The 25,649-nt window shown below is 38.5% G+C and overlaps 1 protein-coding gene across 22 annotated transcripts in view; it reads right to left on the bottom strand.

Annotated features, from left to right (window-relative positions):
- NRXN3 (neurexin 3) overlaps positions 1-25,649 on the bottom strand; it is a 1,010,752-nt gene that overhangs the window by 261,568 nt on the left and 723,535 nt on the right. The window lies entirely within an intron of this gene.

Here is a 25,649-nt window from a genome sequence, read left to right as displayed (position 1 = left end):
GAGTTGCTACCGCAACACAATCAAAAAAACCCAAACAAACAAAAATCCCAGGAAAAAAACTACCAACCAACAAACCAAACCAAAAACAAAAAACAAATCCCAAAACAAGAAAAACCCCAAACCAAAAAAACCACACAAACCCTCCACTCTAAAATACAACACAAACACACTTTATTTGATTGTTTCTATTTGACTGAAGCAACCATAGATTTATGAAGTTTAAAACTCCAAGAGAATTGAACAAGACAAACAATTCTATCTGGTTGGCCTTGCTTCATGGTGGTGTGAGTGAGCAGGTTAGACTATACCTCCAGAGGTCCATACTGATCTCGGCAGCTATCCGTTATTTGTGGTCTTGCAGAGGACTGTAGGCTACTTCAGTGAAAAACTCAGTTGAGAAAAAAGCTGATTAAATGAAAGTCTGCTCAGCTTGAGATCTTCTCATTGCTCCTAAGCTTTGTTACAGATCTCTTTATTACACAAGAGCACACATTTTTTTCCAAGACACCTTCTCTTAAAGACAGACAATGGCTATTAATGAGCAGCCACTTGATATTTAGTTTTTCCTCATTATTCAAGGTTTAGTTATATATCTCCTTCAATAAATTCAACACCAGCTGTGCCTGAAAACAGAAAAATCTGAGGGACTAACAACAAATACAATGGAATTTATCAAAGTCCTTCACCATTTCAGCTGTGTAACACTAACTCACTAACTTGAACCTACACTGTGCAAAAAACAAACAAACAAAAAAATCAAATCAAAGACATGAGCACATAAAATTATTTCCTCAGTCACCTATGAAAAATCCCACTTCTTAAAGTGCCCTGGACCAGATTTACTGTACAGATGTGAGGAGAAATAGGAACAGAATATGTTCATTTAATCTACCGGCATGTTGTGCATGGAATTCGGTCAGCACTTCCAGCTCAGAGAAGAGAAGAAATATATGGTCAGGGAACACTTCCTTCAGATTTATGCTACTAGGATGTCAGCACATATTTAGCATATATAAATCTTATAAACTGATAAACTTATAGTTTGGCAAAGTGGCAGTTGACTTCTTCCAGAAATGACATCACTTGCAACTATAACTTACAATTTTGGTATTTAGAGATTTAAAAATCAGAGAGGTGGATATGTTGCAACATACATGACAATGCTGTTATTTAAAGTCTGCATATCTAGCTTAGGCAAATATTTACTAGCTATATTAATGAAAAGAGCTGTTCAATTATTCAGTTTCATTCAAAACAAAATCATTTGAGGCAAACACTCCTCATGGAAAATTCCTAACAACAAAGTTATAAGGAGTATTATACAAGCCACAGCAAATAAAACCACCTAGTGAGTTGTGCTAAGAAACATGTACTTGAATTTGGCACCACCACCTATAATCTGAAATCAGTTATCACTTTTTCCTCATCATTGCCCAAAGACATAAAAAAAATAAATCTATCTTAAGGAAGAGTATCCTTCAATCAACATAGTACAACTGCAGCAGCCATATCCTGCCTAAAACTAATCCTGTAAAGCAGTAGAAAACAAGTTTGTCACATCTGCACAAGATATAACTTCTTTTGTGCCTTAGGGATACTGTGAATCTTCCCATAATATTCTATTGCAAATTCTCTATTTGCATCTACTAAGCCATCAACAGTTTATTTTGCCTTAGTTACAGCACAACATACACTCATTTCATTGTGGCCAGGAAAACGCAAGGTTTGGCAGGTAGAGAAATGTTTATATATTGAAGGGTTAAATGCAGCAACTGTGCATTGACATGTAAGTACGAATTTTACATACTGTGAATGCCACAATTTAGATTTTTACAACTAATAGAACTTTTAAGATTAAATAATGAGGAACTCAGGCCAATTTAAAAGCTATGATCATTTCCTGAGTTAACACAGCAAAAATCTATGACCAGGGTCCCACATGGCTTTGTGACAACATTGTTGCTGACAAAACAACATCAGGTAGGGTAATCTCACTTAATTAGTTTTAGCAGCATCTAGCACCGAGTGCCTTCCTCCAAGTGCACATCTCCAGCATGTCCTCATCAATGTCCCCTTCCATGTGCCTCTCAAACACATGCTACCTCCTGCCCCCAGAGGTTATTACTGTTTCTTAAAAGTGTTGTGTTCAAGCAGCAGCACCATGTGGTCCTCTGACAGGTCAAAGTTTGGGCATGTGGTTGATTGTTTTAATCAATGTTAGAGCCAGCTGCAACTGCGCACAGGGCAGCTCATGGCTTCCTCCCACACCGGGTGCTCTGCGGTCCCCTGCCACTCATGGCCCATTGCAAACCTAAATATCACTGTGGTGGTAATTCACAAAACCCCATGAGTTATGTAAGATTAATGAATTAATGACATCTTCCTACCTAAAATAACACGCAATATAAGGTCTATGCCTTTTCCTCAGCTATTGTATCTTCTTTCTCTTACATAAAATTCTTCAAAAAGTATAGATACTGTTTTACTTATTAAAATTATTGTAAGAGGACTAGAAATTTACCTTTACATTTCACAGAGAGGAAACACTGAATCTTCCTTACCCATTGCTTGGTTTTTTGGACTTCATCCCACACCACCCTCACATTTTGTGCCTCTTTTATAGTCCAACTATATTTTCTGCTTACTCCATTAATTCTGATGAGTCACCTGGTGTATTCATATGATGGTGCAAAGGTCCTACTATGTCTATTACCAATCATAACCTACTGCTTTCAAACAAGAAGCTCTAGGTAACCTACAGGAAAATTTGTGATGACAGCATTTTGCTCTTCTTTCATGGAAGGAAACCAAAATTTAGGTTATTTTCAAGAAGTAATATTGTCAAGGGATGGAATCAGTAACAAATTGTATGTGACCACAGGTAGTCCTTTAAAGAGGCAATTAAATAACGAAGATCTGATAGTTCATGCAGACATTCAAAAATTCCCACAAAGTCTCAATAAGACAAGGCAGAAGGTCTGCTGAACTCAAATAAATAAATAAAAAAAAAACCTAATGGTGACCCTTATTTTATTGTACATGGACTAGGTGGTTCATTTTATTATTTTCATCACAAGAGAAGGCCCTAGTAAAGGAAAGCAAGTTAGACAGAATACCGGCATGAAAACAAGTGAGAAGAGATCAGGCATGCATCTTCAGAAACTCAGTAAGGAGAGGAAATTTGCAGCAGCAGGAAGCATCATTGACCACATAATGAAAATACAGCTCCCAAAACATGGTATCTAAGTGAGATATTCTCCCCTAGCAAGTGGGGATGAAGAAAGTAGCAAGGAAGACCTGCTCAGAACAATTTCTGTTCCAATGTAAGACTCCAATAAAACAGATTGGAGGTTTTGCCTGAAATACAGTCAGATTAATTTGATCGCTGCCCTGAAATTTAAGGTTTCTCCCTTATGTTCACCACTTAAGGTAAACTGCATATTTACTGCATAAACTCAGCATCTGGTCAGGGAACCAACAGTGGCATAGATCTTCAGGCCTTAATTCAGGCAGTTCAACATCTTATTTATGCTTGGTACACTCGTGGGGAACAATGAGCTGTGCTTTGAACACCAGCACTAAGGGGGAGATAAAGCAAACAATGCAGATTGCACAAACCATAAAATAACACCAGAACTTTCAAATGGCTTATATTTATTATTCCCCAAAAGTTTATCACATGGTTACATGAACAGTAAATTATCAGTTGATACCTGTACACTTTCAAAAGGACATGTATTGGCTGAGTAAAAATGATGATTCTCACAGCTGTTTTTCCAATGTAACCTTTTTGGAAACATTAAAGAGACAATGCTTGCTGTGCAACTTCAAATTTCCTGTAAGTGAATTTCTTACGAGTTAAAAAAGTGAAAGAGTTACAAAAGAATATTTTTAGGGCAAAGAAACACAACAATGTCCATATGCATTAAGAGCAAACTAGCAGTGAAAATAGGTTAAGTTTTTATCTAGTTTTGCAATATGCTCCTGGATTATTTATCTGACTCTTCATTACCTGAAATCACTTGAAGTGGGTAAATTTTAGGTATGCTGGGACATCTGCATTATCTAGAGAACCTGAGTTTTCTACTTCCAGTTTCTGTGATTTTTATGTGTGTGTGTGAATTGCTAGTATAATATTACCATCTACCATTATTAACCAAATTAAGAATGGAGAAAAAAAATCACACAAGAAGTGATTGAACTGAATTTAAGATTAATAAATGGTTTTTCATTAAAAGAAAGAAATCAATAGCACTAGTGCCAGCACTATTCCTTCTGCCTTTCCATATTTACTAAGGCATCATTCTTGACAGCAGCTATTCTTCCTTCTCCAGTTATAGGCTGTCATCCAGTTACCCTCAATCTTAAACTTCTTAAACTTAAAATTGTTAATCTAATGTTTGTTTTACTCCTCCTTCTACTATCTCATTCCATGTACCACCAAATAAAATAAGTTCTTACATAAAAAAATTAATCAAGGCTCAGGAGACAAGAAACAAGCCAGACATCAACACACCCCCCTGCCTTCAAGCATACACGCTAGTGCTCTTACAGCATAGGGAATGATCTGCAACACCAGGATATCCCAGAGATGTCTTGAGTTACTGTAATTCAATCACATGAAGAAACAGAGGTCTAGTCAAAACTGAGTATCATCAATCAGAACCAGGCTTTCTTCCTCTTTATTCTCCTAAAGACTCACTCTTTGACACTTGCACATCTCTGTGTGTCAGTTGCTTCATTTTGCACACCATATGTTTAAAAGGCCTGTGTCTATAAATACAAACACCTCCTTGGGAAAGAAAAAATAAAATTAAAAAAAAAGGTAGGGGTGTGTGGTTTGAAAAAGGTTGCCAAGGATACAATCATCATCATCATCTGGCTCATTTGACTATTCAATCAGAAGTTCCTTCCTAGGGGAACACAAAGACAAACCCGATACTTCTTATGACACAACTGCTGAAACATCCTTTAATTTATGAGCTTTAAATTGCTTAAGAATGAAGAAAAGTTAAAGCCCTGAAAAATGCAAAGCTTCCAGTCTAACCCTCTAAAAAAAGCAAGCTTCTATGCTTAAAGGAAGTGTTTGTGAACCAGTTTTGTTTCCTTTCAGGATGCTCTTCCCTTGACAAACACTCTGAGACCCAAACTGAACACCGCACTCATCTCACATCTCAAAAAGCAGGCATTTTTTGACATGAAACTGAAATTGCCCTCACACTTTAAAATATGAAGGAGCTGCTTCTATACAAAAAGGAGGAGAAGTTACAAAATCTGCAAGACTAACGCAAAACGGGAGCAGCAGATCGGATCCTGACTGCTTTCTGTGTTTGTCTTTTTAATGACAGCAAATTAATGTGGGTTGCTTTCTTCCCAGCATGTGTGCATCAGCCAACAATCGGATCAGACAGTATGCTACTTCTTATTAGTTACACTGCATTAAAAAGATTGGAAGAGGAAAAGGGGGAGAGTAAGGAAGTGTTCCTAGAACTACTAAAAGATCCAAGATAGCTTATGCTTGAACTATAAATTTCCGTAGATCCAGGATACTGAGAAGATCAAGTTTTTTCCAAAATCTGAATTTGCCACGGGGCATGTTGGGGATGTTTATCAACTCAGAAGGAATTTAGGGATTAGCTGCTGACTAAAATGGACCCAAGATGACCACAGGCATACCAATGTAAACATAATTCAGTAATATCTTCACTTGCATTATAACATAACTGGCCAGACAAGGATCTGGCTAGTTCACTGTCACAGCTTTAACACGGATCCTTAGTGGACACCCAAGAAAAAAGAGCACAGCTAGCATATATCTTTAAAGTATACACCTAGACTAAGAGTCTTTTCAGCACTTAACTCAGCCTCATGTGTTTTGTAATCCCAAATAGATCTTATTTCCAAGTACTCACCCAGTCTCTCTTTGAGTGCATTTAGAAGTTTTGAATTCACAACAATGATTTGCAAACCTTTAGCAATGACTCACAAATCTAACACTGATGTAGTCAGCTGAGCACTACTCTGCTGTGGGCCCTATCAGCAAAGGCAGCCAACAGCATCCTATTGTCTATTAACAGGACCATAACCTGTTAGCAGGTGAAGTGATTATTCCCCCTTCCTCTCTGCTTGTTAGGCTGCATCTAGAATAATGCATCCAGTTTTGGGGATCCCAATACAAGAGGGATATTGACAAACTGAAGTGAGTTGAATGAAAGGCCACAAAGACAGGCGGCTGAAGTGTCTGCCTTGTGAGGAGAGGACAAAGGATTTGTACTTGTTCAGCTTGAAGATGACAACTTCAAGGGGACCTAAGGGCAGTCTCAAAGCACCTGCAATGAGGTTATTGAGAAGACAAAGGCAGGCTCTTCACACAACATAAAGCAATAGGCATAGCTTGAAGTGAGAGAATCTGGCATGGTCAAAGGAACAAGCTTTCACTTCAAAAGGACAGACATGGAATCAAACAGGTTGCCCAAGGAGATTTGGAGTCTCTATGTGTGGAGGTTTTCAAGATTTGACTACATAAACCCCCCAAGCAATCTGATCTGACCTTATAGCTGGCTCTGCTCTGAGCAAGGGTTTAGACTAGAGACTTCTTGAGATCTCCTCCAGTCTGAGTGATTCAATTGTGTGAAGAATCACTTTTTTCGTAATTGGTCTTGCTAAATAGATTATGTGCTCCCCAGTTCTTGTACTGGAAGACACAGTTAATCGGTCCCTAAATCTACATTCTCAGTGTCAACCTCGTCTTGCAGACTTTTGTCATACCATGACCTTAACTCACCTCTTTCAGTAAAAAGACCAGTTGTGTTAGGAAATTCAGCCCCCAGAGCTTTAGGGAGCCAGATGACAGATACGAGTCTAGAAAGGGTTCACAAGGACCATTCCTGCCTGGCTGGCAATTAAATGAATGACAAATGCTCTCTATTAATCCCTCTCCCTTCCCAGAAAGGGAAAGGAAAGAGAATAAGAGAGAAAGACTTGCCTGCTGAAAATTAAACTACACAGCTTTAATGAAACAATAATTATGAAAAAAAATATAATGAAATATATACAAATATTTACAAGTATATGCAAAACCACTACCACATTTCTGCCCTAAAATGCTCACATCATCACTGAGGCATCCGGGCAGGCCCTGGGAAAGTCCTGGACTGGGCTCCTAGAATCAGAAGCAGATGGGAACTGGATTCAGGAATGCATGGATTCAGGAATGCACAGATTGGGATCAAAGGTAGAAAAACAGAGGGAGTCTACCCAGGACTCCGGCCATGGACAAAGACAACTTGAACCCTGTGATCCATTAGATTTATACCAAGTATGACATATATGAGATGGAATACTTCATTTGATCTATTTTGGTCACCTGTATGCTCCTCCCCATGGGGAGGGTTGCAAGCGTGACCCCTTTTCCTCTCTTTCATTTCTGGTGCATAAGAAGTTTAGCAATAACCAAGCAGTGACCTTGGTTCCTATAGAAGAATAAGAAAGAGACTTTCTGCACACCATTCTATATCAGTAACTATAAACATCAGTCCTAGAAGCAGACACTGACTGAAAACACATGCTGTTACTTTCAGAAAGTATAGTTACTTAGAATAGACTTAACCAAAAAGTAAAAGATTACTAAAAAGACATTTGGTTCTTTTCTGGCTCAAGTCAGGACACACAGTAAATGAAAAACAACCTGAAAATAAAAATGTACTTCTCATAACAAATATAGAGCTTTCATTACAGGAATATAAAAGGCTTCAAATCACAATGCACCAGAAGAAGAGATCAAAAGAAACTACAAACACTACAACTGAAATATGAAATCTGCTGGGCAAAAGAACCCAGAAAACTGCACAGTTATTGTGACACTTGTAGGAAGTGCTTATTGGAGTCAAAGTTAAATGCCACCTGGAAAGAGACGTCATTAGGTGCAATTGTGACTAAATTTAGTAAAGGTAGATGAAAGTATTTCTTAGTTGTATTCTGGTGCCAAAGAGGAGCTGGAATTTGGGCACATTTTCTTATTTCTTGGTGTTTCCTGATAAAAGAGCCCACAGAGAGGATGTCCTTGGAGAAGCCCAGAAGGCAGCATGCCAGAGGAGTTAAATACAGAGAATACTGTTAGCGATGAGAAGCACAGCAGGATTCATAGCTCATTTGGAGCCTGGAGGAAGAATAGGAATGTTAGTTCACTACAGTTCTACAGAATCTGAATGGTAACAAAATGGCCTAGATACAGCTGAAGATGGATGGAGGCCAAACTGCTACTATTGATCTCAGCCCATTTAACTCCCAACCAAAGAATCTCTTTCTAGTTTTGATCCTTAAGCTATAGCTTATTCCATTAAAACAAATAAACTATCAGGAAAAAAACCACACAAACAAATAAAACCACAACAAAGAAACAAAAAAAACCAAACCACAAAGACAACCACTGTTCTCTCAGCTTCATGTCATCACTACAAGTTTGAGTACCATAACATCTTGCACAGTCAGTTTTCAGACTACAAGGTTTTGTTTGTTTTAAATGTAAGTAAGCCTTCATTCTTCCTTATGTATCAGTTAACATTAGCTTAATCATAGGTATTAAAATAGAAAACACAGTTTACATTTACAGTCTTCACTGCAGGAGCTCAAACCCAAATCTTCAGGCTTGAATGCTAAACAAAATTGGGACAGAAATATGGGCTATTAAATAATCATCAGAACCCTAGAAGGTAGGAGTTTTATCAAATCTCACATGTTAAGTTAGCGGTAGAGTTGGGCATAAGGAGAAGGTTTTCAGAGTTCTAACATTTTGCTGGACATTAGCATAGATTTATGAAAGGCAGGTCCTGTTTGACTTACTCGAGTCTCCTTCTATGACAAGGTGACCCACTTAGTAAATGAAGAAAAAGCTGTGGATGTTGTCTATCTAGACATTAGTAAAGCCTTCAACACAGTTTCCTACAGCATTCTGCTGGAGAAACTGGCTGTTCGTGGCTTAGATGGGCATATTCTTTGCTGCGCAAAAAACTGTCTGGAATGCTGGGCCCAAAGAGTTGTAGTGAACAGAGTTAAACTCAGCTGGTGGCCAGTCATGAGTGGTGTTCCCCAGGGCTCTGTACTGGGGCCAGTTCTGTTTAATATCTTCATCAATGGTCTGGATGAGGGGATCAAGAGCACCCACAGAAAGTTTGAATGACACTAAATGGGGACAGAGTGCTGATGTGCCTGAGGGTAGGAAGGATCTACAGAGGGATCTGGACAAGCTGGATTGAAGGTCTGAGGCCAACTGTATGAGATTCCACAAGGCCAAGTGTCACGCGCTGCATTTGGGTCACAACAACCCCATCCAACACTACAGGGTTGGGGAAGAGTGGGTGGAAAGTCTCCCAGAAGAAGAGGACCTGGGTGCATCGATCAGCCACTGTCTGAATATGAGCCAGCAGTGCACCCAGGTGTCCCAGAAGGCCAATGGCATCCTGGCTTGTATTAGAAATAGTGTGGTCAGCAGGACTAGGGAATTCACTGACCCCTGTACTTGGCTGGTGAGACCACACCTCAAATCTTGTGTTCAGCTTTGGGCCCTTCACTAAAAGAAGGACATCAAAGTTCTGGAGTGAGTCCAGAGAAGAGCAATGAAGCTGGTGAAGGGTCTGGAGAACCAGTCTCATGAGGAGTGTCTGAAGGAACTGGAGTTGTTTAATCTGGAAAAAGACACTCAAGGAGACCTCATCATTCTCTACAATGACCTGATAGGAGGTTGTAACATAGTGGATGTCAGTCTCTTCTCCCAAGTAACAAGTGATAGGGAGAAAGTAAAAGGCCTCAAAAGCTGCACCAGGGGAGGTTTACACTGGATATTAGGAAAAATGTCTTCACCAAAAGGGTTACGAAGCATTGGAGCTGGCTGCTGCATAAGTGATTGAGTCCACCATTCCTGGAGGTATTAAAAAATGTGTAGAGCTGGCACTTAGGGACATGGTTTGGTGGTGGACTTAGCAGTGTAAGGTTTATGGTCAGAGTCAATGATCTTATAGGTCTTTTCCAACATAAATGATTCTATTATTTCAGCTTGTTTCAGCAGCACGCTTTTAAAATAAACTTCTTGACCTATCATTACTTGCCATGCTTTAGTTCACATCACAGCAGCTCAGAGCACATAAACTTGACTCCTTTCAGATAAAACCAAACTACAAGATGCAATCCAGCTGTTAACTATTTAGTCTATAGGATCAGACTAGAGCAAATTCAAAGTAAAAAATTATAAGTAAAATTCCTACAGGTCCTTGGTACTAAATTTTGTTCTGCAAACCCACTCTCATGCTGGTTGTTACTGTTGACATAGCCTAGTCTTCTAGGACTAAATGGTTTTGCCTCCCAAGAAAAAAGTCCCAGACTTCTGAGCTTCTCGACCTCACCTTAAATATGACATTATCCCTCACAAATACGGGAAGGCCAGTAATGAGAAGAAATGAAGTTACAGAAGCTCACCATTCTCACAGCTCTCCGACCTTTCCCAAGGTCACATAGTGGGACTGTAAAAACAAAAGGTATCCAGAGCTAGTAATACAGCATATATACTACTTCATAAAGGATGGGCAGCTTTTCTTGCTATTGCCTCCTTCTCTTCCCACCACGAAAGGACAGCCACCATTAGTAGAGGTGGACATATGTGAGCATTATACAGGCAATCTGTTGAAAGGTACCATGCCAGAGTAAAAGACAAGCATAATGGTTGTTTAATCATTCTCACCATGAAGTGCCAATTCTTTAGTCTCTTATGACATTCATGAATGATGCAGAGGGCTGGCATGATGAATGCAGAGCAATTCCAACTGACAGATACTTTCAGAGAATTTATATCCTTCCCACACTGCCGGGACAAAAGGGCTCTTGAGCTGAGTTATCAATTGTTCCATGAGAGGATTTACAGTCTTGCCAGCAACTCCTTTTACCTTACTCTATAAAGCATTTATTTTGATATACTGATTGTGATCATTCAAGAACAACAACATCTGAAGAAAGCCAGCAGGGGATAGAAAAAGCAGAGTGGTTCTAAATAACTTGCTCATCTTGACCTAGGACTTTGTTCTCCTCAGACGGTTTGTTTTGTCTTTGGTATTGGTTCTTCCTCAGAGTCCTCTGCTATCCCAATTACAAATGAATTATCATTCAAGGGCGACTCTAATCTCCCACGCCTGGCTGCCCTCCTTTGGTGAAGTTTAGCCACAAAAGCCACCCACCCTAGTCCTTTCTTATAATTTCATTAGAAAGCACCTCACTATCATGTTTCTTACACCACACTGGACTGGCCTCTATTTTACAGCTACAGGCAGCAATAGCTCCTGCCATGAGATTCAGTGGCAAAGATGCACCTGGGCCTTCTCCAGAGGAGCAGGATGGTACAGGCACACAACACCATGGCTTTAGCAATACTTGTGACCAAGATATTCCAAGTGGCATAATGAACACATCACCATTAAACGTGAATTGCATGAGGTATACAAAAAACACTTCTTCCCTCTGGCAGAGGCAGCCAGGAACTCTTATGTCTTAGATATTCAGCCACCCATTAGAGGTTTTTCCATTACTATTGCTTCCTGAAGTTCAACAGTTACAATCTAGACTAAAACATATCACCATCAGAGAGGCCCTGAGTCTGTGGCCTTCACTTACACAGAGCAATAGCATGTGACACATAAGCAAGCATGATGAAATGGCTGTGGGCTGATCATGTTGATCTAATAATCACAGTGATTTCCCTATACTTCATCTTGAAACTATTAGGTGACTTCAGGCAGAGAAACACTGACTTGTAAATGAATGTTACAGATAATGCCCATAACATCCTCACAGAGAAGGCTTTCTTACACATTTTAGCTTATGCTTTAATGCTGCATTTTTGCACCTGTACACAGTATTTAATCTTAAATATTCTGGCACTTCCTATTATTGAAGAGGGCCTACATAAATGAAGACACGATATTCAATTTGCTTACCTTTGAAATAGCTCTATCATTATATTAAAAGGTAATAAGCCACATCACCACACAGTGGTAGACCAGTGACAGGTGCTACCCAAACACCCATCTAGATATGGAGAAGGGACTTAGAGCAGTGAGTGAACCACAGGGTATTTAATGGGTATTGCTAAGAAGTTTTAGAGAGACAAGTTAAATTAATAAAGCTGAACAAGTTAAAAATTGGTGGCCTTTTAACCTCATCTCCCACTCCCAATGAGAAACTTTGATTAAAATTGATAAAGATTTCCTTCACTCATATTTCAAGTGTATATAAATTTTCATCTCTGCAAGCACTGAACCTCAATATTTTAGTTTCACTCTCGACTGCTTCATTGTGAATTGCCAGTCGAAGTCCAAACCAAGCATTTAATTACCTAATAATTTATTTGGGAGAAAACAGAGGAATAGTTTTCTTTCAGGCACAACTTCCAGGGTGGCAAATACATACAATTCTACAGAAAGCTCAGTTCTGTGCTTCCAAAAGGGTAAAAAAATCTGTCTCAAGCTGGAAAAAATAAATACCAGTGTGTCTATGTATATATATATATATATATAATTTTTTTTTTTCCCCCTTCTCCTGTGCTGTAAATGCAAACTATTGATTTACCTCTAGCTCTTTCATACCTTTCACACACTTCAGTAATACAGAGGATTTGTCTTTCATCCTTTCATCTCCAGGCCTGGAATACCTCTTAAGCCCCATGTTAAGGGTCACTCAATTCTTCCTCAAACTGCAGCACTTGCATACTGCAGAGCTCTACAGGTGACAGCTACAGAGGCATGCAAGTAGCACATAATTACTTACCCTCCTGACTTCTTTGGAAGGTGAGAAAGAAAGACAAAATTTTTATAAATCCTAGTTTTTCAAACTTTTGATTATTTCTGTTTGGTTTTTTACAAGCATCCTCGTGAACATGATATAACAACAGTAAGATATGGATGAAAAGCAATTTCCTATGCCTGCATTTTGCCTTAAGCTGGAAGCAATGAATAATGCTGATGACTCAATCATCAGAAACCGTAACTTCATACACTCATAGTAAAGATATGTAGGCCTTCTCACCACAAATGCCTAGAAACAAAGAACCATCAAATAAATAGAAGGAATTGGTAGAGTTTCCCTCTCCTCCAACTCAAAGGAGGACCAATGAAATCAGATTGCTTAGGAACTTCTCCAGTTGAGTTCTGAATATCCTAAAGAACAGACATTCAACCACTTCTCTGCTAATGACCAGTTTCAGTGTTTTACTGCCCAAGTATTTAAATCACAGTTTTCCATATTCCATCTTGTGCCTGTTGCTTCTCATACTATCATTGTGGGTCTCCAAGAAGAGTTTTTCTTCTCCATAAGCTCCTCATCTGGTAGTTAACAACAGTATTTCCTCCCACTTTCCCCTTACGGCTGAACAAACCTTGTTATTTCAGACTCTCCTCATATGCCATGTTTTCTAGTACCTTTACCACCTCGGTGGCCTTCTGCCAGACTTGCTCCAGTCTTGATACCTGTCTCTTACTGTGAAACCCAAACTTGGGCACAGTATCCCAGATGTGGTCTCACAGGTGCTGACTAGAGGGAAGAAATCCATTCCCTTGGCCTGCTGGCTGAATTCTTGCTAAGGCAGATTGCTATGAAATTGGCCCTTTTTGGCATGAGGGCACACTGCTGACTCAAATTGAAATGATTATCCACATTTTCTACACAGCTGCTCTCTGCCATTCGGTTGGTACACAGCCTGCTGTCCTGCTGCACAGGAACTCTCCAACCCAGATGCAGAACTTGTTGAGGTCCCTTTGAATTGCAACTCATTACTGACTGCCCCAAACCTGATCATTTGCAATCTTGTTGAGGGTGCACTCTGTCCCATCATCCAGATTATCAACATAGATATTAAACAGCACTGGCATCAGCTTTGACCCTTGAGGGGCATCACTAGTCATAAGCTGCCTGTTGGACTTTCTGCCACTGAATATAGTCCTTTGAACCAACAGTCAAGGCAATTTCCCATCCCTCTTATCATCCACTTACCTACCCATATCTTAACAGTTGTTATACAGGGTAAAGGCAGAAGTCAAGGCAAACAACACCTCCTGTAGCCTTGTTGCTCACAATGCCAGTCTCACTGTAGAAGGCAATAAGGTGGCCAGTCTCACAGTTAATGCTGGGCTGGCAATTAAACTAATGACAGATGCTCTCTATTAATCCCTCTCCCTTCCCATAAAGGAAAAGGAAAATGAATTAGGGAGAGAGACTTGCAGGTTGGAAACTAAACTAAACAGCTTTAATGAAACAGTGATGATGGAAAAATAAAATAATTAAATATATATAAATATATAAAACCCCACTGTCACGCTTCCCTCCAATAATGCTCAGGTCACCATTGAGGCTGTTGGGAAGGCCTTGGGAAAGGACTGGGCTCCATGAGTCAGCAACAGACAGGAACTGAATTCAGGAATGCACAGATTCAGGAATACATGAATTTGGATCAAAGGCAAACAAACAGACTGATATGGATGAAGACAGATTAACCCTCATGATCCTTCAGATTTATACTGAGTATGACACTTTTTTGGTCAATTTTTGTCATCTGTCTTCTCTGCTTCTCCCCATGGGAGGGTCACAGATGTGACCTTTTGCTTCTGGAGGATGAGATGTTTAGAAGAATCAAGCAGTGGCTGTGGTTTTGCATACTGGTAGTTAACATGCTGTTAATTTCAGAAAGTTCAGTTACTTATAAGAGACTGAACTGAAAAATAAAAATACTAGAAAGAAAAGTGGTTCTGTTCTGGCTCAAACCAGGATATTCCACCCCTTAGAGTGGCAGTTCTCACTTTAAAAGTGGCCACCTTACACATGGCAATACTCACACTAGGAGTGGCAGTGCCCACCTCACATGGTTAGCTCTCAGTAAATCCTTGTGGTGTATTCAAAGTTAGCTTTTTTTGTCCCTTGTGTGTTTGCAAGTAGCTTCTGGTGAATTTGCTTTGTAATCCTCCCAGGATCTGCGGTTAGGTTGACTAGCCTGTAATTCTCTAGTAGACATGGCATTTGCCTTTTTTTTTTTTTCCTAGTTATAATATCCCATTAATAACATTTTGCCTTTTTTTTTTTTTCTTCAGCTACTTTCTGAGTATCTCCAAACTCCTCTGTATATTTATTGAAGATGAAAATGCTAAAGTGTGATGTAGCTCTTGGATCTTAGTATTTCTTCTATCCTCAAAATAATTTACTCACTTCACATATGTTATCCTCAATATTCCTGTTAAAAAGAGATCTCCTCTTGTGACAACTCAGGAAATCACTTTCAGTCTCAAGGCCTGCAAGCAGTACTCCATCTGTTTAACGGCTTGAAGACATAAAAGAGAAGTTCCAGTTCCAACTTAGTCCATCAACCAGCAGAACATATTCCTGAGCTATACAATTAGCTAACTGTTTCATGGAACACAACAAGTGCTAAGTGTTCTGTATATCATAATGCCTTTTTTTCTTCCAAATCCAGAAAAATGTTTTCCTTCTTGTGGGAATAGGCCTAGAAACACAGTTAATTCATCTGATCTTTTCTCCTATTTTGACTATGTCAAATGGTCTCTCATGCAGTATACTTGGAGCTATAGGCTGGCTCTTCAGATTTAGGCATTCTGCTTCAAATCCAACACACAACTCTGGTCCTTTCTTCTAAAGAATAAGATTATTATATAATTATGTTTGCTTTTTCAAAGGTGAATGCTGTTACAAGATACTTGCAAAGCCTGTGGGAGCAGTGCTTTCTTCAGAGAAGACTTTCCAACATGTCTTTCTGCCATCTGTATCTCCCCTTCTATACTATGAATTATATTGGAACACATACTTAGATCAGAAAGTAAATTCCAGTAAAGGCAATTTTTCTTTCCTGGTCTCAAAAGTGCAGGTTGTTCCATGGGATCATTTTTATTTGTTCAGAGGTTCACAGGCCATTCTGAAAGGTGGTTTCCCTAAAGGGAAAACTGAAATACTTAACACACTTGTACATTAATTTATTTCTTTTTATGTACAATCCATTTTCCTGTCACTTTTGCTAATCCTCAAAGTTACTCATATTTCAATAGGAGCCTCTGGCTTTTATTCTCGCCATTTGATTCTCCAGTGAAGTCATAAAAAGCTGAATTGATAAGGTGACAATAATTGGCATAACAGCACAGTAAGGTCACAAACATAAGGAAAAGGAATGTCATTCTGAACATGCAACAAATGTAAAAATCTAGAGCAAATCATCTCAGGTCAGTGACTTAATTCAAGTACATTTAGTTATAAAAGAAAACATGCCCATTGAAGTACTTAAAGGCAGTATTTGCCTGCATCTTAATTAATATTGAAATATAATACCTTCTGTAATATATTACGTTGGGGAAATTCTGTCTTTGGAAAACTAGAGTCTCTATTAGTGAAATGTTCCACCTGTTACAGAATACATAAGGACTTCCTCCATCACTCACATTCCTTTGTGACAATGTATTCCACAAGTACCTGGGATGGATCTTTCTCTTTCAAGGCAATCCTCACATAACACTGCCAGACCAGATTTATACCACACACAGCAGAGCAGTGTAATAGGCATTTCTGTCCAGTTATTTTGGCATTAGGTATAGTCTATCAGCAACCAATTACTGTCACAGTAGAGCAAGAGGAAACTGAAAAATTGCTAGCACTTACATAGCTGCTAAACCATCCAGTGGAAAAAGCCTGGAAACCAAACAACGCAAAAGATGTACAATCCTCTACCCTCAGTTAGGTCAAGTAGCTATATGCCCTGAGGGTGTTTAAGATTGTCCTTTGCCAGTTAATTTTCACTGCAGTATCTACAGTTGAACTACATCAAACAGTGTATAAATAATGTCTTACAGAAAAAAGAACAGACATTGTGTGCTAGTAGATGCCAAAATAACATTCTGACTTGTCTCCTTATAAAAGATCAACCAATCCAGCTATTGAGCAACTATGACCATACTAAGTTTGGGCATTATAAGAACTATGGTCTATATACATTTCCATATTCAGTTAGCAAGGACTGAGAAAATGACAGCTCTCTTAACAACTGGTGAAAAGAGTTGGTATCTCAAGAATAATGTCAGTTAACTATTTTCCACTTATTTGCAGATACACTACACTCACTTGTTTTCCATAAGCAACACTACAAAACCAAGCTCTTTGGTGGGTAGAAATATACTGAATCTTTTTTACATGCTTCTTAGGATCAACTTCATAAAAACAAAGGAATCAAGATAAACCACAGAAAGGAAATATTCACCTAGAAAAAAAAAAAAAAAGTAAATTCCCAAAAGCATGTGTCAGTCTCCCAGAACAATGGTAACTACAGATGCTTGCCCAACTAACAAAGCCACAGGAGGCCTCCCCTACCCTCCACTTTCAACATGTTAGCACCTTCCCTTACAAATTTACAGGAAAGCATGAATTTTCATTGTCCCTCAACCCTTACTTTCAGAGGTGGAGATGATCATCATTAAGTACTATACACACTGAGACACTGCATTTTAGCATACTTCCTTACTGCAAACATATTGGCATAATTCTTTTTATTAGAGGGGGAAAGGCTAAAGAAGTAGCTTTTATTCTCCAGCAATATTTGCTTCATACCTATTTGCATTCATATTTATTCCTTCTTCCATACTAACCTTTGTATGCAGAAAAGAAGAATAACCCAAATACTTACTCTTCCAGATTTTTCCTGTGTCATACATCTTCAACAAGACCCGTGAAAAGTGAGTTATGAAATTATGGGTAGGATAAATAGCATTTAATCAGATTGAACAGTGCCTGGAAGTTTCTAGTTACATGTGTATACCACTTAAGGTTGGTCAATGATTAGACTCTCTAGAGACTACTGCAATAAAATCCAAACAAAGATATTTCTATTTTCTATTTTCAATGCTCTGAAATCAAATTCTTCTTGCTTGCAGGCACACAACCCTATTACTGCAGCTCCCATTTTTCTATTGCTTTTTCTTCTGTTCCTTAGTATAGTCATTTGCATCCAGTTTGACATTACAGGGTAGTATCTCCAATACAGCAAATACAATTAGTCATTTGTTTGTGCAGCACTGGCCCAAGGGGATCTTGATGCAATAGGGGTCTTTTGCCTGCCACTATTATACAGACAAATAATCTGGTCAACATTTGAGTATGTGTCAATAATGCTGAAGCACAGGCATCGTAAAAGTTTGTGTTTTCCCCCATTAACTTGAACTCAACAAATTAACCTATTTTAATTTGAGAAGAAAAAATAGAAAAATGTGTTGGCTAATCCCACTCCTCTCTGCTTCCATATAAATAATCCTGAATGAAAAAGAATGAACTAAAAGCGATATACTATACATAGAGCATACGGCGTGCATTTGAAAAATGTCTACAGTGAGAAAGGAAATAAACTTTCAAGGTGGCACCAAAAACAAACAAGTAGGAGTCAAGAGATGAAACTGGGGAAAAAAAAAAAACCCAAGCAAAACAAAAAAGACCCACAGCAAAACAAAGCAAAAAACACCCAATAACAAAACCAAAAGCAACAACAAAACTGAAAGAACAAACAAAACCACCAAGAAGTAATCAGCTGGATATCAAGGAGTACACTATATTAATAATGTTGATGAGCTCTCTCCATGTTTTTTTTTTCCTACCTCTTAGTCCTGAAGCAGACTTTCACATAATCAAAGCCACAGTACCTAAGTCTGCCATGAAACTTTCTACACACCTTTCTGGTGGACAAACAGGAAAACTGTCTTTCAAAAATGCCTGTGGGTCCTGAAAACTGAGGTCCAACACTGCTATTCCTGGTGACCAATACACATTGCTTTATAACTGCTTAAATTTTTATACAGAGCCTGTAATCATGGCATCCCAGCACTGTATAGATGTGTACTTATAGTGCTTTTCAAGTCCCAGTTCAAGGAACATCACCACCAATGTTTATTTCTTCTTTCACCCCACCCCCCTATGTCTGAAACCTTTTGTTTGGGGGCTTTTGCTTGAATTGGGTTTTGATTTTACTGTGGTTTTCTTCCCCCTGCTGATGTCTGTCAAAGGCATCACCATGGTGACTAAAAGACCTCCTGAGAGGGTAACGAACTCTCAGAGTTTTCCTTCAGAGCAGCCTCGAGCTGTTGCAAACTTTCCATATTTATCTCTTCACAGCGTCAATTACAGCAATTGCATCTTGGAACTGACTTCCTCTTCCCTCCTACTGAAAAGGCTTTGGTCCACCTGTCAATGGGCATCCTTGCTTCATTACTTGCTGAGAACTCACAATATAGCTCCTTTACCCTGGCAAATTACTCCTAGTCAATTCCTTCTGTAACATTATCTTCTCAGCAATTTGACATAGAGGGACATACCCTAACACACTGCAAAGGGACTAGCTGTGATAGCTGCATCCCTGAGGAACTCAAGCAGATAAGGAATTTTGTCCATGGGGTATTTTCCTGGATTTGCTGCTGGCTTGTTCTAAGACACTGGGCCTTGCCCAGTGAGTCATTAGAGTCTCACTCTAGCCTTCTGCAAAGTTGAGAAGAGAAACATTTATCTAATTATACAAGGTATTTTCAGAGGTCTTGATGGAAGAAAGCTTGATTACTCAGCATACAGATTCTTCTGACATGGGAGCAATTATATAAGCAAGCAGTATTAATAAACATTCAAATACAATATGACTGATCATTTACCCACAATAAACCTTCTAATGGTAATGTGTTGGATTTTCATTCAGGGTCCCTATCAGACAATGCCTTTGCTTTAATTCCTTTTCCTCATCCCCTTCCTTTACACCACTAAGCTGATATGACAAATACTACAGAAAAACAGCTACTCATTCTGTACCCAGAGACAAAAAAGGCCTTCACAACTTTGATGCACCATCTAGGGAACTTTAATCACATTAAGTGAACTAGGCTGTCAGATTCGAAGAAGACAAAAAAGACTAAAGTCATCATGAAATGTGACCTGTACCAACAAAGACTATTATAACTTGCTCTCGACAGGTAGATGTTGTTGCATCCTGTTATTCTAATATTTCTTCATGCTGCCTTTATTGTATGGTTCTGTACTATTCCCCACACATCAGTCTAGGAGAAATGTGCTTTAAGAGTTTTTATGTATATATTGCTATGCAAGTGTCTCTTCTGGTTTGATGCTGTTGCCTCTAATACTGCCAAGGAATTATAACTAGCTGTGAAAACACAACTTTTTAATAGTTTGTCAATGTGCCAAAACACATTGAAAGTACCAGTGAACATGGATACAACAGACTCATCAACTGACTGCTTCTAAAAGACGCAGAGCACACAAGGGCACATTGGTGAGATTTTAAAGGTCTTTCTTTGCTAGCACATTTAGAACTGCTGAAATTTTCTCAGTTGACATGGCTTTGAATAAGGACATCTGCTTGCAAGCTTATCATAGGCAGAAGACACCAAGGCTTTAAGTACTCTGCCTCCAACACTGCTGCTAACAAGTAATGAATTTCTAGGGCTGGGAACTAAATTCACCTTTGAATTGTTTTCCCTTTGGCTCTCTGAGGTGAGGTCGCCAAGAAGATGACCAATTGGAGTCATGAGTGATAGTGGGAACTACCAAATGGATCCTAGATGCACCAGCTTCTGCCCCTGTTCTGCATGGACACAGCATGGAGCCTTTAAGGGCTAAAGTAATGTCATGGAGCAGTGCTTGTTCAGCTTCCTTATTATTTGTAGGGAAATGGTTTTCCTCTCTGTGCTACAGAGCACAGCACTGTGGGCTGGACACAAAGATCAGAATTAGGAACTTAATTCTGCATTACTATTTTTCCATGTGGAAAAAGTGAAAACCCTCACCATCTTAGTGAGAAAATCCTTCTGGACACTTTATCACATCAACTTAAAGAACAAGATGCAACTTTTAATTTTTTTTATTTTTTTAAATCCAGAGGGTATATATTTGTGGGTACCAGTAAGTACGTGACAAGTGTGTGAAGGATTACTACAGACTGACTGGATAAGCCATGTGTCACTCAAAGTGATAGATGGGGAAATTGAATTCTTTGTTCTAATATCCCCATAGACACAAGCCTTTCTAGCCAGTAAGTAGTATTTCATTTGAGATTAAAGGAAAAAGGAAAAAACACATTCTTTTTCAAATCTGTATTGGCACACAAAGAAATGACCTTAAACTAATCATTAGGAGCAACTAATGACCCAAAGAATCAGTAACAAAAAGCATGTTTAGAAGCAGAACCTGATATTATAATTTAAAGAAAAATGTTTTTCTATTGCTCCTTATTACTCAGAAAACAATTATCAGACAACATGATGAATCTTATAATTACAAGATTTTGGAGACATACTACAATGTGTGCACACACACTCACCAGTGAGATCAGCAAAGAGAAGACAGCTAGCTCACAACAGAAAAAAAAGAAAATATTATTTCTCTTTATTATCTGTTTGCATTGACTCCAGGCACCCAATACACCCCCAAGGGAGAGAATTCCAGCACCCCCATGCAGCTATCATATAGGTTCAGCAACCTCTATGCTCAGCCACATTTTGTCAAAGTGAATTCAGACAGACATTCCACTATCATGTTACTAAAAGCCCATGCATGACACTGACTTTATAAAACATGATGATAATTTCAATAATGGAATTATAACAACACTGTAAAATTTACATATATTTTTCTTTCTTATATTTCATAGTTCTTAGAAGAATAAATACTATCCCTATTTGATAGTCAGGGAAAAAGGGCCTCATTGGTTCACATTTCAAAAGAACCTGCAATTTCCAGTATACTACATTAAGAAAAGCAGTAACACAGCATCTCTTTGGCCCCATGTGATTTAACAAGCATGACAAAGTCAGTGAGACAGTACAGCAAGAATTCGAATTCCAAGACAGGGATTCCAAAACTGGCCTAGGAGTCCATCTGAAATTGGTCTTCAGAACATTACTATCACATTTGTTTCTGCTTAGAAGCTGTATAATGCATTTATGATCTTTTCTGGTAATTTTGGACAGTAACTCAAAGGCCAAAAGTTTGAAAGCTAGAGAACCCTGTTTCTTGCAATATCTCAGCCATTTTAATACCGTTCTATGCTGAAATCAGAGAGTTAAATCTTTTGATGAGAAAGACACCAGTAATAGATGTGAAAAAACCATTTTTACAGAATGAAAGATGTACAGTAGAGTCCCTAATAATAAACAGTTAAGAGTAACAAAAACTGAAAACAAAAAAGAGGCAAAATCACAGTCATAGCTCCTAAGTCTTATCCCTCCAAACATATGGAACAGGACCTGTTCTGCTCTTCAACCTCTCTCAGAGGCAGTTCTACATCACTGGAAGGGAAAAATTTCTCCTGACCTGCCAGTGACACAAGGAACGTAAGCAAAGTTGATACATCAGTTTGATGTTTATGAGGTCTGTCTTTATTTAAAATCAAGTAACAACATCTCTTTTTTTATTTTTTTCCCCCCAAGTGTTCAATATATAAATCAGAAGATAAAATCCCCCAAAAAACAAGAAATTTGACCTTTAAGATTCAGTGAGTACCACTTTGACTGCAATAACTGCAACACACACTGCTAACCCTCTGCTCCCTGCTGCTCAGACTGAGAGCCCTGAGGCGATTTTCCAACCAGGCATTGTACCTTACCACATGGAGCCATGTTGTGTTATCCTGCAAGTGCAGTCTTCGCATGAGAACTAGTGGAAGCAACAAGCTAAACTACAGTTACAAACATCACAGTAAAAAAACCTGCTGCCCAAAAGAAGAAAGGGTGCATATAAAAATGCGCTGAACTGGAACAATGCTGCAGAGCCCTGCAGCAGAACAGTCTGGATCATTTAATTAGCTAGTGCTGAACGGAGACTTATTTCCACTCAAAGGTTTCTTTTTCCACTAATTTGTTCACTAGAGAACAACAAAAATTATTTCCAAATCAAAACAGAAAATGTATTTTGTTGGATGTCTGTAAGACATAAAATTAAAACATCTGTATTATAACTTAAGTTGTCTGCATGGCATAGAAGAGGCTCAAGTACTGTTTCTTGCCCTCTTCTTGAAGTCCAGAACTATAATTACTCCAAACATGTAAACAAGTTCTGTTGCTGTCCTGTTGTCCAACCAGAAAGGTTATCTAAATCCCATTTTCTCCCCAAACTGTCCAAACAGAGACTACAGAATAACTGGAAAGCAAAGACTTCAAAATGCCTTGTGACAGTCCAAGGAAATATCACTCTGTATTTTTCAAATGGGAAGTAAGATTTCCTTCTGTTGCTCGAGCATCTGTTTGTGAAGTCCATAATACATAACAGACGACTTCTGCACACACTGTTAGTTTAGAGAGAAAAAGAATGTGGAATTCTGTCTTTAGAAAAAGCCCTAGATCCTCACATTTATTATTAATCACCTAAAACTAGTTTACAAATATGGCTACACCACAGTGTGCAGGAATCTACCCATAAGAATAGAAAATATGTTCAACCATTTGAACACACTACACCCGTACACAGACATTCAGCTCAGAAAATATCCAAGGTGAGAAGAAAGATGCACCAAAAGCATCACCCTTTTTGATGGAAGCTTTATGTTATAATGTAAATATTTCTAATCTTCCTTCTAGTTTTCACAGGACTAGGAATAATCAGCTGTGTAGTGAAAGGTTTCTTTTGCCTGAGAAGCTTAGTGGTTTTGGTCTCTCCTGGAGAAAGACAGTATATGTAACCTCCAAAGAAAGCAGGGAGCTCTCACAGTATGCTGACTTAAAGACTACTCATGCTCTCCCTAGCTGAGAAAAAATCCTCAAGCTTAGGTCTAAAGGACAAATTACTAAGTAAACAGCTTAGCTTGCTTAAAAACTTTGGAGATTTGTAGAGTTTTATATGCATGGATTTGGGAAAAAAAGCAGGCAGTGCATTTTGTATGTTTACATCATTGTGCTCAGACCATTAACAGCACAAGCATTCAAGCATCCTTTGCAGCTCCAACTGGGATCTTTTGTTGGAACTATCAACAAAAATATAAATCAAAATCTTGCAATATGGACAGATGAAGAGAGAGAAAAGTTACAGATTTCATCCACCCATTATGTAATATAAAAAAAAAAAATATTATTACTGAAACCTAACCAATCTGTAAAACTGCTAAATCCCAACCTCAATAAATGAGTATTCCTAAAAATAATTCCTTCAACTGTCACTGAAAATATAATTGCAGCATCACCTGGAAGTTAAAATAGATATTTCCTTGTTACTGGAAACAATGAAATGTTGTACTTGCTAACATATTTATCACAAACAGACAAAAGAAATGTTCAGATTGCAAAACAAACACAGTTCTAAGCCACATGGGATCTTTTCTACAATGTCCTTCCTGCCCTACCCAAGCAGGTGCTGTTCCTGCACATAATGAACTCAACTGCAGATCTTCCAGGGAACTGAAGAGCATCAAGAAGAGGCACTCTTTCTCACTTGAGACTTCCTTAAGGACAATCAAAAGGGTAAGCATCTATTATATCTTCACCCTTCCCTACATGTACTGAATCTTGAACATGCAAATTAAAATTCACTGCTTTTCTACCCCTTCAAGTTCTAGATAAGAAAATCACAGAAGGATGGAACCTATAGTCTTTGTTTGATCCAAACCTTTCAAAATCAAAGGCTTTGAAACAGGACATTTAATGTTTAGAAGGGATTTAAAATATGCTTCTAATTTAATTTTTTTTTTTTTTTTATAGCATTAGTCTTCACAATGGCATTATTTAAGATACAATAGGACAAATATCTGAAAAGATCAGATGAAGATCACATTGATATAGAGAAGCGCTGAAAGAATATTTTTGGGTTTCCTATCTGTAACTGCTAGTATTCTTTTCACCTTTTTAAGTAGCAGCTGATAATAGAAGATTTTGGCCAGAGGGATACAGCTGCTCAGGATATCCTCTGTGCTCAGCTCTCATTTAGTTGTAGATTATCAACTAGTCCTTGTAGAATACTCTTAATAGATGATGAACCTGTTCCATGAGCAAACTTTCTCAAGAGCATTGTGAGATTTGAAAGCCCTGACAGAGAGCAATGATCTGTGTAACTTTCTACTCCCTGGGGAACACCACTGCTCTGTTTGAATTCTCAACAAACGTGTTTGGGAAATTCACAGTAATTCAATTAAATAATAATAATAAAAAAAATACAGTGAGTATTCATGGTGTTCAGATTTAAAAAAAAAGGTACACTTGCTGGATTGGTGATAAATATTCCAATTTCTCCTACAGATTACAATAGACATCCCTTCATGACCCTGAACATTTTGTGTTCATACCCTTTAAGGTTATAGTTTGGGATGGGGACACAAAACTTGAAAATAGTCATTAACAGAACAGAAGCAGATATTGCAGTCAATGGTCATTTGTGAGCTGCAATCACTGGTCTCTGGTCATATGTAACTGTCCAATTCCCAGAGGAGAGGACAGTGAGCGGGACACTGAAAAGGAAAGAAGACCCTAACAGGGTGTAGCTTGACAGTAGACAGAGCACAAGAGACATAACTGAGGGTATAACCAAGACACAGGTAATCTTTTCCTGCCATGTTTATGCAATGCTTATTTCAGCAACATCCTGATACATTTATAGAT

This window comes from Apus apus, chromosome 5, assembly GCF_020740795.1.
Source record: "Apus apus isolate bApuApu2 chromosome 5, bApuApu2.pri.cur, whole genome shotgun sequence".
Taxonomy (NCBI): domain Eukaryota; kingdom Metazoa; phylum Chordata; class Aves; order Apodiformes; family Apodidae; genus Apus; species Apus apus.
Note: the sequence above shows the minus strand (reverse complement) of the source record. Positions and strands in the feature narration are given on the sequence as shown.